This window comes from Apis florea, unplaced genomic scaffold, assembly GCF_048593485.1.
Source record: "Apis florea isolate Af1SG1 unplaced genomic scaffold, ASM4859348v1 contig_1615_pilon, whole genome shotgun sequence".
Lineage (NCBI taxonomy): Eukaryota > Metazoa > Arthropoda > Insecta > Hymenoptera > Apidae > Apis > Apis florea.
The window spans coordinates 2,560,102-2,576,031 of record NW_028256416.1 but is presented as its reverse complement, the minus strand read 5'-3'; the positions used below and the strand labels follow the sequence as shown (position 1 = coordinate 2,576,031).

General features: G+C 45.9%; 1 protein-coding gene across 2 annotated transcripts in view; it reads left to right on the top strand.

Annotated features, from left to right (window-relative positions):
• Positions 1-142: 142 nt before the first annotated feature.
• DAAM (disheveled-associated activator of morphogenesis-like protein) overlaps positions 143-15,930 on the top strand; it is a 46,745-nt gene continuing 30,957 nt past the window's right edge. The window contains exon 1 of one of the 2 annotated variants that reach the window (XM_086905227.1): positions 143-282. The gene's annotated coding sequence lies outside the window, so the exon portion shown is untranslated. Of the gene's footprint in view, positions 283-11,162; positions 11,305-15,930 lie in introns of those variants that run through there. The other variant, XM_086905229.1, reaches the window with a different exon arrangement.

The following is a 15,930-nucleotide window of genomic DNA, read 5'->3' as shown; positions in this document are numbered from 1 at the left end:
GAGAGAAGGAGGAGCGAAGGTGAGGTTGGAGGAAGGAGGCCGGGGAAGGAAGGAAGGAAGGGGTAGAAGGGGTTGGTTTTGATGCTCGATATCGAGGATTTCGCGTGATATCGGAAGGATTATCCGGCGTTTTATCCGGCGGCAATGAGCAACGAGGCGGAGTGCACCGCCGCGTGAGAAGCAAGCGGGACATGTGCCTTTTGGTCTTCTATTGATCGGCGCGGCCCGACGCGACCAGCGGATCCTGACGTTCGGGATCGCGGCCGGCCTCTCAGACACTCGGTAAGGTTCTCCCATTTTATCACACGATTATTTTTATCACACGCTCGTGCGCGATCATAAGTCGGCAATAACTGTGACGTGTCGCGTCAAACGATTCTATATTTTGTGCAATCAGACTCGACTCGTTCGTTACGAATCGTTGGAAGAATCTTGAAGGAAATAAGGTTATTTAGCCAGGGCGTTGTAAATCGAATAATTGGGTATACGGAGATATGTTCTGGAGAGAGAGAGAGAGAGAGAGAAAAGAAAAGGGTAGCCTCGACGATGTACGCAATAAATAATATTGTTGGAGGAAGAGAAAAGAGGCGCGAGTCATTGCATCTTATTGGTCCGCGTAAATCGGGTGCCTCTTCGAGGGTCGAGGATCGAGCGAAGATCAGAAGCGAGTTTCAAGAATCGAGTGGTGTGCCACGAGGCAGTTGGATGGAATTCAACGGGGACGGGGTCAAATGCCAATGCGATCGCGGAGAGGATTTTTTCGCTGAGCTTTCGATCGGCCAAGCGGAATTACGTAACGAAGATTAACGCGTCCTCGTTTATATTCTCTGCCGTGGCAATTGTGTCGATCGATTGGCGAGGATCTCGATCCGCGTCAGGATCACGGTCGGGTATATCGAAGTTCAGTCTCTTGACACACGTGTCGGTGAGACGGGACGAGGTGATACACGAAGGAACGTACGGCGAGTTGTAAAAGTTACGTGACGGAGGGAGCGAAGAATCTATGCCAACAACGCTAAAGAGGACGAATCGACACGTGGGATTTAGATCCGTTTTGCCGGAGAATTTACAGATATTGTGAGTCGTAAAAGTTTGGGATCGTTTCCGAGAAAATTACGCCGTGCGAAAGAAAAATGAAAATTTAACATTTGGACACTCGTCGACGATTAACGATCGTGTCCCTGAAACGTATTTAAGAAACCACGGAGTATCCATCTATTATTATTCAAAAAATTAATTCTAATGGGAATATTTTCACGGGAATCAAAATTATGGAAAAGTAAAATTGAAAGGTTGCCTCGAGGGCGAGCTAAACACTTTATCCGGCTGTAACTTAAACTTAAACGTATTTATATCAGGAAGCTTGGGAGGGGGCAGCATTTTTCACTGTTAGAAAACGCTTGGACAATTTCAATTTTCTCCATTCTAATCCCCGCATAAATTTCAACGGCATCGCGAGTGGAGACGAATGGAAAGAGATGCTTCGGGTCCACGAAGAAGCGAAGAAAGTCGTAAATTTAGGACTCGATGGAGAGTAGTAGGGCGATTTAAACGGTTGCCGAGGCCAATACCGACGATTATAGTCGTTACATTAATCAGAACGCTGGAATGGACGCGTAATCTCGGTAATAAGACTCGATGGGAAGGGTTCACGAGGCGTTGCACCGCCTCTTTCACCATCACCGTTCCCGACTTTTCCGTCTCGCGATCCTCGTTTTCCCCCTCAAACATGGGAAAGGTGTTCACGCGAGAAAATATGGATCGGTCGTTAACGGGCGAGTAAAAGTGACGCGATCGCTGCTCTATTCTCCGATCCCTCTGTTTTATCTAATCCATTACTCGCAATTAACGACCGAGCAAAAGTCGAGATCGAAATTAGATCGAGCTCGTCGGCCAATTTTTACCGCGCGTTGATCTTTGAGATTTCGATCGATCTTGATTTTCGAACGATGCTCTCGTCGAATATTATATTCGAGTTTCTCAACTCGAAGAAATTTGCACGTTGGAAGGTAGGAAGGAAGGTTGCAGGGTTCAGCGAACGATATATTGTTAATGAAAGGGATTACGCAATGCGCAATAGAAAACTCCAAACGAGTAGGTGGACGCGATGTAAAAAAAGTTCCTGTCCACGCTTTCTCTGCATCTCCTCGTTCGGGAAAGAATATTCGTTGCGCGTCAACAGATGGAACTGCGCGATAAATTGCTCATCGTTTCTCATCGTTTATTTCATCGCTGACATTGGGCTGGATATTGCCTGTGTAAACCTGTACGAAATCAGAACATCGAATTGCTTACTTTCTATCGTATTGAAGCATCTTTCAAATATGATTCGTAACGAGACGAAATATTTACGTGCAAAGCTATAATATAAATTCTTATTGGAAAATTTATAAATGGAAACTAATTGGATAAAGTGGTTATTTACAGACTTCTTCTATCTGTACCCATCAGCGCTACCAATTAAGTAGCAATTTTCATTAACGCGTTACAAGAGATCTTCGTTACAGCGTTTTATCTGACGAGAGTTAACTCGATTACCGCTTTCTTTTTTGCGCATCGCGTACGAATCTCACGTTCCATACCTTTAATAAAGTCAAACGTTATTAATCCCGAGTCGTTTAACGAAAAAGGGCAAGCTATTCAGGATCAGCGATTCGCGTTGGCTACACGAAAAGGTTACATTCTTCCAAAGGTTTTCACATTTCCATTGCCTAATAACTTACGAGATACATTTAGAAAGTCAAACTCTACATCGAGACTCTCTCGAGACGTCAAAACAAAAATCAAAACGTTTCGTTTCGCACGAATATTGAGAAGTAACCATCGAATAAATCGTCTCCTCGAACGAGACTAAATTTGTGTCCACCTTATCAAATTCTACAACTAAAAAAAAAAAAAAAAAAAAAGATCTCGACTATCGTCCTCACGATTCGAATTTTACGTCGGTCGTAATGAGAACAATGATCATCGCGAATTTTAATCGTTCAACGAATCCTCGTAAAGCCGATACAGATATCGTTACACGAGACGACTCACCGCTAACCTGAATGATAAACAGTGCATTGCGAGAGGGCCCGCTGACATTTTAAAATGTCAGTGACTACCTACACGTGGTTCTACCCGTAGGCTCGTGCCCGTTGTATCGGTGCATCGACAACGTCTGGAAGGACGACCATTGTTCCATCTGTGCGTGCACGTTTCCTTTCAGTCCTTTCTTCTCTTTCTTTCTCGAGCCAAGAGAACGATCGACGCGAAAATTAAAAGCATAGAGCAGCCTCGATATCGCGTGTCGGATTAATACACGAATGCTTAATATCGCGGAATCGGTTCCGCCCGTCATAAGTCGTAAACCGCGCAAAACCGTGCAACCAGCTGAGAAAATTATGGACGGAGAAACCGTGGCGGAAAACAAACAGTTCCAATTCCCCTTTCCATCGATTACGGTTAATAGGCGACAAAGCTTAATTTAATCCCTCCAATGAAGATAAACACCGCAATAAACGTCCTTATCACTGCCGTAAATAATCAGCACGATATCGTTCTCGCGCATACGCGCGAGAAATTTCCACCGATTACCGATTTCCATCCAAACTCGAGCAGCGTTCGATTAAAGTTTGAGTTTACGAGGCATCCGTGAAATACACGTAAGCAAGAGCCGATGATATAATGACGAGAGCAGCGAGCATCTCTCAAAGACAAGAAGGAATTTATTTAAGAAAATTTTTACATTGGAAATTGATCGAGAAAGTACAAACTGCGCGGGCATGCGTCGTATTTTAAAATAACATATCCGACTCGACGTCGTGCAAACGTGTCATTTTTCTGCACCCACTTTTGACTCTCGTATATATATATCTCGAGAGAAAGTTCTCTCGTCATTAACCGCGATACGATATCAAACGATGCGATTTCTACTTTGCGCGTTGTCCGCGCGAGTATAGGTCTGGCGGGTTTATCGGTCGAAAAGTTTTATCGACTTGCAACGGGGAGAACGGAAGGCCTAGCGTTTCCAACTCGCGCCTGTTTCTCCGTCGGTGTTGTGCAAGCTTGGTTAGATAACGACACGAGTATCGTTGGACCGCGTATCCAAGTTGGAAGAAACGTGGTATCTCAAGGAATCTTCCGGCTTTCAGCTTTTCCTTCCTCCCTTTCTCTCTCTCCTCCAGCGCTACCAACCTTCTCTCCGTGAGTTTAAATGCAACGTGCACGGTAGCCTGCACGTTACTGAAAGAGAATCACGGTGGCGAGAGGGAAGCGAATATGTATATATATATAAACGGTGCGCTTATTACGATTTTTACCGATCTTTACGATCGCGCTCGCTCGAACGTGCTATCAAACGCATACCTAACTGTACATCGAATTGGACACACGCGTGATACCGCAATAGCGTGTTATTGAACGCTTTCCCAGCATCTTGGGAACCAAGCCCGATATATCCTGCTCGCAGCTGTGCACCCGAAATTTATTGTTATTTTTAATCGATCCGCCGCCTCGACCCGATTTCCCTTTGCCTCGTTTCTCGCTCAATCCGTGCCTCTCCGTTTCCATGCCCAAATTGTTCCGTACGTGCATTCTCCCCTTTTCGATATTCCCAAATTACGAAACTTTCCATCCTCGACGGTTCAGGAATTTTCCACCAGTTTTCCGGTTTACACGAGCGAACGAGAAAAGTTGCCAGTTACTTTCTCGAAGTAACTTGTTCTCTACAACCTGTACGGATAAAGGTGCGAGTTTTAATATCCGTTTTTTTCAACCGTTTTCCCCGCATGTTCAACGATTCAAGTTTAAGGGCGAGTCAAAGGAGTAGAATTATATAAATAAATCATATACGATTCCTTCTTCGAATTCTTGAATAATAATTTTTTGGGAAAACGATACGCGAGAAAGAAACGAGAGGAAAGAAAAACATGGATGAAAGAGGGGGACGTTTTCTCCCGCGGTAGCCTAACGAAACGGGCCGCCCTATGCAAACGCGGTGTATAAATATTTAGAGTAGCCGCCACGTAACACGTGTTTCCTCTCATAAGCGTGTCCGTTTGGGAATTTCTTTATTGTTAATGTAACCTTCGCGTATACGTGGCGTGTCGATGGCAAAAGTACACACATTTCCTATACCTTATTCGTTTAGCCGAACTCTACCAAAATCGACGCAATTCACGGATTAACGCGATTCGAATGGGCCAAGATCGGAAACTTTCGTCATATCATCCATTTGGGTCGATTGCCACACACTTGAGTAGACAACCTGTATTGTCACGGTTCGCATAAACCAATTACGAAACGACTGTTAAAGAAACAATGGCATCGTGCAACGGCAGGATCATTGGTAAGCGAGTTTGGCTCTGTGGCCAGTGAAAGCCTCGATATTTCCTCCCAAAAACGGAAGGCGCCATCTAGAAACCCGAGTTGCGTAACTCGTTTTTAACACATTAAAAACTGCGCAATAAATGTTCACGGATAGAATTCGTTATAGGAGCCGGTGATATTAAGCCGAATATCATCAGTTTTAATTTCTCTTATCAACTTTCCTTTCGTACAAAATTCGTTTTCGAAGCAGCAACAACGAGCCCGTAGCCTTTGATCCATCCGTTCGAGCGGAGCGTCTCACGGATATCGCCCGACTAACGAGCCGTGCGCACCGTTTCTAATTAAAACGGTCGAACGATCGTTAATAATCGGCGACGGGACGATGGATACGCGCGAGAGTAATCACGCGGCAAAACCGTAATCCTTCCGTGAAGAGGCGAAGCCTAACCCGGCAAATTCTCTCGAGCCTTTTTCCTCCGCGGCGAGCTTTTCGTTACATTCTAATTTCCGGATGATACGTCGTTTAAGGTCGTTAAGATGGGTGCCGCTCGAGGGACCCCGCTCGGCCTACCGTGCCATTCATCATCACGGCTCCGATTAAACCGCCTCGAGCTCAAGCTCGTTCGTTCGTTAACGCCGCTCTAAAAAGGATTTTACAGTGGATACAGTGGATTCACCCCGGTATCGTTAACTTGGACGAGCTCCGCCGTACGTCCATTGCGATCGTCCATTTCGACGGGCGATCTCTGCACGCAGGATGACAAGGACTCGTCGCGTGACGTATCGTCGTCACGCGTGTGTATATCGGGTTACTCGACTTGCGAACAACTCGATAGGCATGCGGGGAGACTAGATTCAACCTGTGTGCGCTTGGTCTGTTTGCGCTTCGACGCATTGGCAAGACCGCGCGTGTTGCAAACATTCTCCCAATCGAGACTGTTTTTACTTTTGAACCGAGTCGAGGCCGAGTTTAGTCTCCTACCTAGTTCTTTGGCTCGGTTATCTATCCATCGTTCGGCAGGAAGATGGAATAATAAGACCGGATATAATAAGGTACGTACGGACGACGAGCGTAGGAATAACTCGTTTCGTTAGACGTGGTCGATCGAGGGATATCGAGGCTCGTGGGATAGGCAAGCACGGATGAGGCTTCTTGCCTTCTATCCTTCTGGCCGCAAGGAACAGGACGAGTCAATAACTATCGAGCGATAAACTGCTGCTGCCTTCTAATCAATGTCCATCCAGCTATTCGTTAGCTGGAAACTACACGATAAAATCGATAGGGCTCTGCATCCGGACAAGAGCAAAGAGCGCCATGTGGGCTATCGGGCACAGCTGTCAGCTCCCTGCGCGGCTATATCGTACGCTTTAAAGCTTCTTTCACAACACCGAACCGATATCCCCCTGTATCGCTCTATTATCGTCGGATACACTGTCCTCGAGACAGAGTGAAATTCCATCCGTGACGATGAATATTCAACGCGAAACTGCCGCGTTAATATCAGACGCCTCGCCTAAATATGATTTACAATGGGGCGCGGAATGGATAGGGTTGGTAACTGGAGCAAATTGTTCGAGCAATTTTACCACCCTTTTTTTTTCGCTATCAACGATGCGGGCTCGTCGAATTGGGTTACCATTCAACCATTATTTGGCAATCGGCCATTGCTTTACGCGATGACTTCGTTTCTCGAGCCAAAGATTTCTTTTTCTCCCTCGCCTTCCTTGTCTTTTACGCTAACGTTCGTTCGATATAGAATCAAGAGGAAAAGTATAGTATCGGTTTTAAAATTAGAAATTCGTTGGATTTCGCGTCAAAGGTTTTCCGCGTTACCTCGACGCGATATCGGTTTTTTATCCATCGATGAATTAATTTTTTTTTCTCTACTTTTATTTATTTATAGACGCTTACTCGAACGGCTACACGGCGGATGAAATCGTCGCAACTCGGTGGAATTTCTCCGATATTCCGAGAGAAACGCGTAGTTGGGTTAAGGTCGGCTCGGTAATAGTCTCTCGTGATTCATTCATGCGAATTATCGATCGCGACGGTTAAGCGACGGTTCGCGTGCCGTGATCACTTTTACGTGACTTTTCGCGGCTTGTGCACGGGGCTTTAGGATGGACCGATGCATAATGGGTCGAGTGTTCTCCTTTTCGAGAGTGAGTCACAAGGCCCGGACGATGTCTGCCAAAATATTGTAGTCGTGGTCGAGTGCGCGCGCGCTCCAACTCGCGCGGAGCCTTTAACCAGCCGAGACAATGACGTCATTCACTGGAAAGAGACGATAAGAAGTCCGAAGGCGATGCAGAGGTGGGATATTAAAATCCTGATTCATGCGTCGACCACCCCGCACAAAGAGCGAAAAAATGTGCACGCGCGCGTGTGTGTGTGCAGCTGCCCATTGACAAACAGGTTTTTTCTTTTTTCTTTTTTCTCTTCGCCTAGAATCATTGTTGGGGGGAGGGGGAGGGGAGTTCGAATAAAGGGAAAGCGAGATGAGGGAAAAATTGTGTGTTGACTTTTAATCGTGCCACGATATTCAACAGAGCCACGAGATTCCTCACCGATGTACAATCGTTGGAATGTTGGCCAAGAGGAGCGAGAGCCGGCTAATCTGTTCGACAAACACCCTCCAAAGTGCGAGACGAGCGTGTACAATACACCTCTCGAGACGAAACAATGACTCACGTGAATGAGAAATCAATAACAAGTTTTGACGTTTCGAGAGTTACCGCTCTCGTACAGGGAACTACAACAGCGAATTTCTTAAAAATCTCGTTCGAGTGACAAAGTTCCGCGGAAGGAGGAAATTTAAAAATATATATCCCATCCAGTCCAGGGAACTCCGGACCGCGCACAAGTTCTCGTCTTTCTTTCGCGAATTCGAAGGAAGAAAACGTAGAATCTCCCCGAGAGGTGCGGTGGAACGTTCCTCTTTCTCGAAAACTGTCCTCCCCCCCCCTAGCCCGTCTTTGTCTCAGCCACGTACACCGCCTCCCCAAGGTTTTCTTCCTCCCCGGGTGGACTTTCTCGGAAAGGTCGAACGCGTCCCTTTATGGGCTGTTCATTTGGTCGCGCTGCCACTTCACCAGACCAACCGGCCACCCTTGTTAGGAGAAACTGGCATCAAGGACACTACTGGTCTCTTTCTCTCTTTCTTTCTCTCTCTCTTTCTCTCTCTCTCTCTCTCTCTCTTTCTCGTCGCCTCTTACTTCGCCCAGTCCCGTTCGAAATTATGTTCTCGGCTTAGAGTTCCCCGATCCGAATGAAGATATTCCTACGCTCGATCGTTTCTTCCTCCTCCGGGTCGCGGAAACAATTGGCCGTGATCTATAAGGGGACGCGTCGTCGACGCTTTTTAACCGCAGGAGTATCGGACTCGAGCTCCTTAACTGGCTTCCAAGGCTCGTTTAATTCCGAGCAAAAGGGTTACGGAGGTTTCCGAGCCGAGTCGAGTTCGTAGAAATTCGCGACAAATATGGATCTTCAACGGCCGTTCCGTTCGAAAGTTGTTCAATTACCTCGTTGAACTCCTTTCCTCTTACCAATTCCCCCCCCCCTCCCCCGACCGAATTTATTATTCATAAACTAGCCCCTTTATTGAACTTAATTTTCTTTTCTTTTCTTTCATTCTCTCCAAGCGATCGTTAATTATAATATCGCGAAACGTGGGATAATTAGAGCAATTGCTCTCTCGTTCGAAGGGGGGAACGCTCGTAATCGAATTACGGTGAGATCGTAAGATTTACGCTTTTCAACTCGTGGAGGACTCGTTAAGCGAAAGTGTCGGATGAAGGTTTAAATCCAAAGGCGTTCGCTCGCATCGGCGAAATCACGACCGCCACCGGCTCCTGTCCCTAATTGTCGTCAATTGCTGTCAATTGTAGGGGTTGACCCTCCCTGCGACCAACTGCAATTTGCAGCTAGGTCGCGCGTCATCGCCGCGCAAAATCGTTGTGCACGCGCTGCGCGAGCCTTCTCTCTCTCTCCGAGCTCTCGCATATAATTAACCGTTCGCGTGCGTGCACGCCGTTGTAATACATTTTCATGCCTTTCCTCCGCGCGTGCATCGATTTTTCCTAATGGAAGAATTATCTTATCCGTGAATGTCCTCCAAAAAAAAAAAAAAAATAGAAAAAAGGTTTATTACTCAAAAGGAAAGTTTCTTCTATTTTCATATCATACATGTTTTAGAACACAAGCTTCGCGTTCTAGAATTTTATTATTATATACAGGCATGTTATTAATTAGACGAGAAGCGATTCCACGCTTAAATAACACGCTCGTTATAATTATCGTAAATAGTTGGAAGCGAGGAAGTTCAGGGAAGACAACGTCCCGCGAACAGTTTGCTCGCACGAAACGGCACGCCCAAAAGCGTAGCCGGCTCGTTCTTAATAAACCGTGAAACAATCCTAATTACAGCGTTGCTATGGAGCACGAACTCCGCTGGAACATGGGGTGTGGTGACGCATTAAATTAGCATTGCATTTCCGCCGCCGAACCCCCTCGTCCCTTGATTCACACCAGAATAAACTTTCCATCCGTGGAAATATAATTTATACATACATATATATATATATATTCATTCCCTCCTGATAATTATCATCATTCCGTAGCGAAGGATATTTGCATTGGATCGTGTGTCTCCACGTGGATGGTGGTGGGTTTCCACTCCCTGCACAGACTAGAACGCGACCCGCTTAAAACAATGCCACGAAATCGATCATGGCAGGCATGCATCAACGCGTATGCATTATGCATCTCCGGAACCGCCCTAATCGCTTCGACATCGCTGTCCTCGGCGTTCCTTTCCCGCGCAGCATTACTTCGTACTCGCGTTGCATCGCGAGCAAATTGCATCGTGCGCAGTATTCGCTCTGTTTACCATTTTCGAGCGGACCTGCGGTTGAGAAGCGTGAGCCTGGAACATCGAGGAACAACCTCGTGCTGGAGGAAAAAACGTATTAAAAGGGAAGAAAAAAGAAAAAAAGAAGAGAAAAGGAGGGTATAACCCGGCTGGTCGAAAGCAACGACGACGACGACGACGACGACGGCGTTCGGTAGGGCGTGTTGCGTGGTGGGGAGGCAGGCAGATGTTTGGTCCATGGCACGAGGGCTCCAGTCCCCCATGGGGTGCCGTGCCATAAACTACCCTCCACCGACCACGATTCTTTCGCGTAGGCAGTAGCAGCCAGTCTCGTTGCGGACGCGAGACTCGAACAATGGCCTCGGGTCGCTTCTGCCCCTTGTGAGCGAGCCTTAAGGGCCACGTGACACGCGAGAAACACGCATTTTCACGCAGACACACGTGCCCCGGGACGCACACAAAGGCTCGCAGAATTCGCCCGAGACTCCTTTGAGTCGTGTCTCGGCCGACTCGGTCTCTTCCACCACGTGGTCGACGCCTCTCGTGTTCGTCGTCGGATCGTACACGAGTACGTACAGCCTCCGTGTGTCGTGAATCGCGAGATATTTTCCACTGGAATCTTCCAAGCCCACCTTTTCGTGAATCATCATCCGCGCGTATGCACTTATACATATACATATATATACGTTCTCGTCTTGCTCGCGCTTTCGATTCAACGAAACGAATCAGGAGTTTCGATCATCGTCGCCGACCAGGTTGTATCGACGGTGTGCGCGTGGTGAAGTGAAGGAGATCGCGTTTCTCTCTCTCTCTCTCCCTCTCTCTCTCTTACGTACGATCGGGCCAATTTGGCTGCGCGCAAAACGCGAAGGGGGCTCGGTGTTGTGTGTACAGGGAGCCAACTCCCCGCTGCAATTTTCGAACTGGCCGGAGAGGGATGTCGTTGAAAACGAGCCGCGCTCGAGTGCATTTCGAGAGGACGTTTAACGCTTGAGCGTGGCCTGCGTGCACTGGAGGCATTAGCCGCTCCGTAGAATCGAGGAAATCGACGTGAGACGACGATGCTCGGATCGGGCACCACGCGCCCTCGGATGAGCGCCACTCCTTCTCACTCACTCTCGTAAGTGTGAACACCCTTTGTCGGCTATCTTCTAATAATGTATACACAGATGAATTTATATCCACCGGTTGGGACAATTGACCAGGAGGATGTGGATCATTTTTTCATCTCCAGCCCAGATGGGAAAAATGATCGCGATTAGTTTGATTCCGTGCCGGAAGCGCGAATATCGTTTCCCTCCGTTATTGTTCGGTATTGCTAGAGATAATTAATTGAATAATTAAATCGGGTGATTTGCGCGAGGATTAACGGCGGGAGAGAAACATCTCTCTCCGGAAGTGGACGGAGTCACCGGAGATCTCCAGGTAACAGGCATCATCGAGTTTCACGATGCCGTCACACCAGAAAATACCGCAAAGTCAGATGCAACGCGCCGCGGGACGAGGCGTTTCGAAGCGTTCCACCGGAGATCTCCACTCGATGCGGCGACCGGTTGACGTCGAGTACGCGTGGACACGCGATACAAACGCGGAATTCCGTTTCGATGTCGTGTCCACTGTGCTAGTCACTTCTTCGTTTTTTCGTAATCCAAGGATCATGATCCGAGGATGCGATGTTGCGTTCGTTTACGATCCCCGTAATTCTCTCGTTTCTCTCCGAATCGAAACGAAAACGAAAGTACAACGGGAGATCGATTCGCAGGGAACGAAGATCTTGTTGACTAGATTAGATTAGATTGCGGGCGAGAGATCTTGTGATCGATTCGCTTTTGACCTTGTTTCTCCCTTATTACCCATCGCTGGGACATCGTTTCCTCTCGTCTTCGTTACGAAATTAATTTTCGAATAAAGAAATGCGGCCGTTGCTCGAGAGATATTTGTCGAATTTTATTTCGTCCAGAGAAATAATTCCACGAGAACAACGATTGAACTTCGAGCGAAAACTTGTGCGCGCTACGTCGAGCAAAAAAGAAATGTTCCAAGAGCAATTCCAGCTTATCATCACTTCCACTTTTTAACGAATTAACGTGTTGTTAACTAGTTTCATCACTCCTCTCGCGTTGAAATTCGTCCGTTGAAATAAAACGCAGCAAAGCGTATAAAAGCGTAAAAAAATCTTGAGCAATGCCCGTATTTATTTGCGTCGAAAAAACTAATTTCACAATAAGGAGATTAAACAACAATTAGCCAATAATTTTCAATTAAAAAATGTAATACATCATCGATTCTCGTTAAATCGTTTCGCTCGATCTCAATGCAACGATTATTTTTCTCACGAAGAATATATCTAATTAGTCAATTATACTCCATCAGGTCAGAATCTCGATTCCAATTAATGTCCAACGAGACACGCTCGTTCAACGAACCTGTCATATATACTTCCTCCATCGTTTACGCAACCGAATCGCGTTCGTTTCTTCCCACTTTACGTGAAGCCTATCGACGTTTCAAGCGCGCGCGTTCGATTATAAATCTGTCATGGGATCGCTTTCTACGAGCCGCGTTTGATCGAAAGCCCATCGCTCGAAGAGGACGTCTTCCATCGAAGTCGTCCGAGTGTTCTTGTTCCAGGGGATCGTGGCGTGGAAAGCACAAGTCGCCATCCAAAACCACTTTCGTATCCCGAGACGCTGTCAAGGTTGGACGAAACCTTGTTCGATGGATTTAATCGTTGACCCTCGCGCGCCCCTCCTCCTCCTCTCTTCGCCGACTTTTCTCCAAAACTGGTTCTCATTAACGAATCCGGTCGAAGACACGGTTCGATCGCTATGTGCTGCTATCCCCCTCGAACGACATGGGAAATTAGAGAAAGGTACGTTACGATTTCTAATCGGATCTAACTGCGAATTAACGTTTCGAGGTTGACCTGGAAAGAAGATATATTGGTGTGGACGAAAGAAACGAAGAAGTTGGGTGGGATATCCGTGTCGAAGTACGTAGCTTGCTGGCAAACGTGGTGTAAGAAAAGTTAGATAGACGGGCGTACCGATTTATTTTCACGTCTATAAACTTAAATTCAAATCATTAGGGGAAACGTTAATACCACTTTACCACGTCCATTAGCAAGATCCAGTTTTTTGCTCGAGTTTGCTCTAGTCTGCCTGGGTGGATGCTAGATCGAGAGAAAGACGGGAGTTATCTTTAACGAGATATCTATTTAAACCGTGTGTTTCGCCAACATAGTTAAGCAAGGTTAATAGCAGAAAGATTAAATTCCATACGTATATATAATATACGTATATATATATATAAATATCTTCTTATAAACGTGACACTAATTGCTTTTGCCTTTGAAATCTTTCTAATTGGTTCAAAGGAAGTATATAACATTAGCGCATTATCCGACATTATCGCTTTTTATTAGGTTGGAGAATTGCGAATTCGTTTCCGGAAAACGGATAAGAGCGTTATCGCATGAGAGGCGAAGCTTGACTTGTTTTCAAACGTTACCGAAATTCTCTCGAGTGGCTTGAGCAAAACACGCGGGTAATGGAGCGCAGTGGTTGGATCATTCATTATCGTTCACAATGTCAAGAGCATCGCGTACGATGTATTATAAAATTTGCGCGGCACGAGAGCATAGTTGTGGAACGAACGCCACGCTACACCGTGCTCGAAACGTCGTCGAACACACAGTTACAATTAACCGATGCTCGCAACAACAAGGAAGCGATTCTTTCGATATAAATTATCGTGCTTACGTGGCACGATAATGATCCAGCTTCCAACGAGAAGCGTTGGATTCTCGTTGCTCTTACGTCTATAGACGCTCTCCTCGAGCATCGAACACTCTCTAACGGTAAATTTATTTCTGATTCCTCTGTTCCTTGTCGTGTTGAATGTCCGGTCGGGACGGTAGGGGCTACTCGTTAGAAACGTATCTGATTTCGGTTAATTTTCATTTGGATTTCACTCGAAGAGAAGTTTATGGAAAAAGAAAAGTTTCAAAATATGTAAATGGCGTTAGGAATAATTCCGTATGAGGCGCATCGTGAAAGTGGTAACGCCTCGAGCCGATAGCATATACGATCGGCGGTATCGTTTTGGGTACCCGTCAGGGTACCGTAAATCGTATTTTTTTCTTTCACGCGCCGTGAAAGAAGTCGCTGGTGAAAAATGTGATATCGCAAAAAAAAAAAAAGAAAGAAGAAGAGGAAAAAAAAAGATGGCATGAGTAATAAGCGATCGTCTTAATGACCACCTCGTTTGAACAGCCTTCTTCGTTCCCTTTTTTTTTTATCTCGCTTTACTTTTTTCCCCTCTTTCTATTTTATTCTCTCCCAACGGGGAGAAGATGAAGATGGCGGTCGTCTCTTCTCTCTCGACGAGCAGAACGGGAAGCAGGAATGCGCTCGCAATTTTTCAGCTGTCAAAACGCGGAACAGGCCTAAATTTTGCTCCTTCCTTCTTTCCACTCTACTCCACTCGTTCGATTAAAATAAGAAGAGGATTTATCAAGCATGGAAGGAATGAGTTTCATCATCATATGCTTCTGTTTAATATATTTAGAAGAATAAAGAATATTCCATGTGCAAAGATTTAATAAATTGTTTAACTCTCAATTTCTCAGAGAAAAAGCAAAGTGAAGTATAAAACAGGGAAGAAACCGCGAAAATCTCAAAGCAAGATCATCAAGATCTTCAGTTTTTTATCGACAAAATCTGACAAAAAACTTTGACTCTCTTCCAGTAAAAATGCGGCGAAGAAACAAAAAAAAAAAAAAAAAAAAGAAAAAAAACTGGGAGCAGCAAACTTTCTCAAACGAGGAACGATTCAGATGCAAATGTCGCAGAAATTATGTCGCGTAATCGGGTTTTCTGGAAAGGTCTTCCTCTCCGTTATCCCCTTCCAATCCTCCTTCGTTCGTTGTCTCTTAAAATCGCGAATGCGAATAACCGAGGGAAAGACCGTCCCTGGCTGCATCGCGAAAACGAGCGGAATGAAGAGGGACAGCCTCGCGAAGCGTGCGAGGAATAACGAATGCTTGAACTCGTGCCAAGATCTTGCACGAGGTAGTGTCGTCGTCGTCGTCGTCGTCGTCGTCATCGTCGTGGGGGAATCCGAAGAAGAGGCATCGTGATCGTTCGATAGATTCCTCCAGAGAAATTATCCGAATTTGGAAGCCGGAGATTATCGAAACAAGAAACGTTCGTTCGTAGAAAGAACGTACGAAGAACATAAATCTTTTCCGTATCTGATCCGTTCCTTCGAACATTTGTCCCGCGCAAGTCTCTACAACCAAGTTTCCTAAAATGATAAATTTGTTACAGGCTCGAGAAGAGTTCGTTGCGTATTATATATCGTCGGGTATCGATGGATACGTTATTCGTTTCTTCCACGTTGGAAATTGAACGTGAGTCGATTAACTGACGTTGAATGCAAGGAAGTGTGGGGATTACGAGTTCCGGTCTTTATTATCCACAAGCTAATTACCTCGTTAACGAGCCGAAAGTAATGGGAGACTATGCTCGTAAAAACTTTCCTATGGATGGATTTTTAAAAAAATTCGGAAAGCGACTCTGTTTCGACTTCCTCTCGGATGCAAATCTAACTCTTCTGAAGTCAGAGTGTTTTCTTCTCTGTATCAAAGCATCGTGTGTATACTTACGTATAGGCCGTTGTAAAGCAAAACCCAATTCGTAGCGTGTTAACGCGACGCCGGGGAAGCTTAGCTGTCAGAGTATCA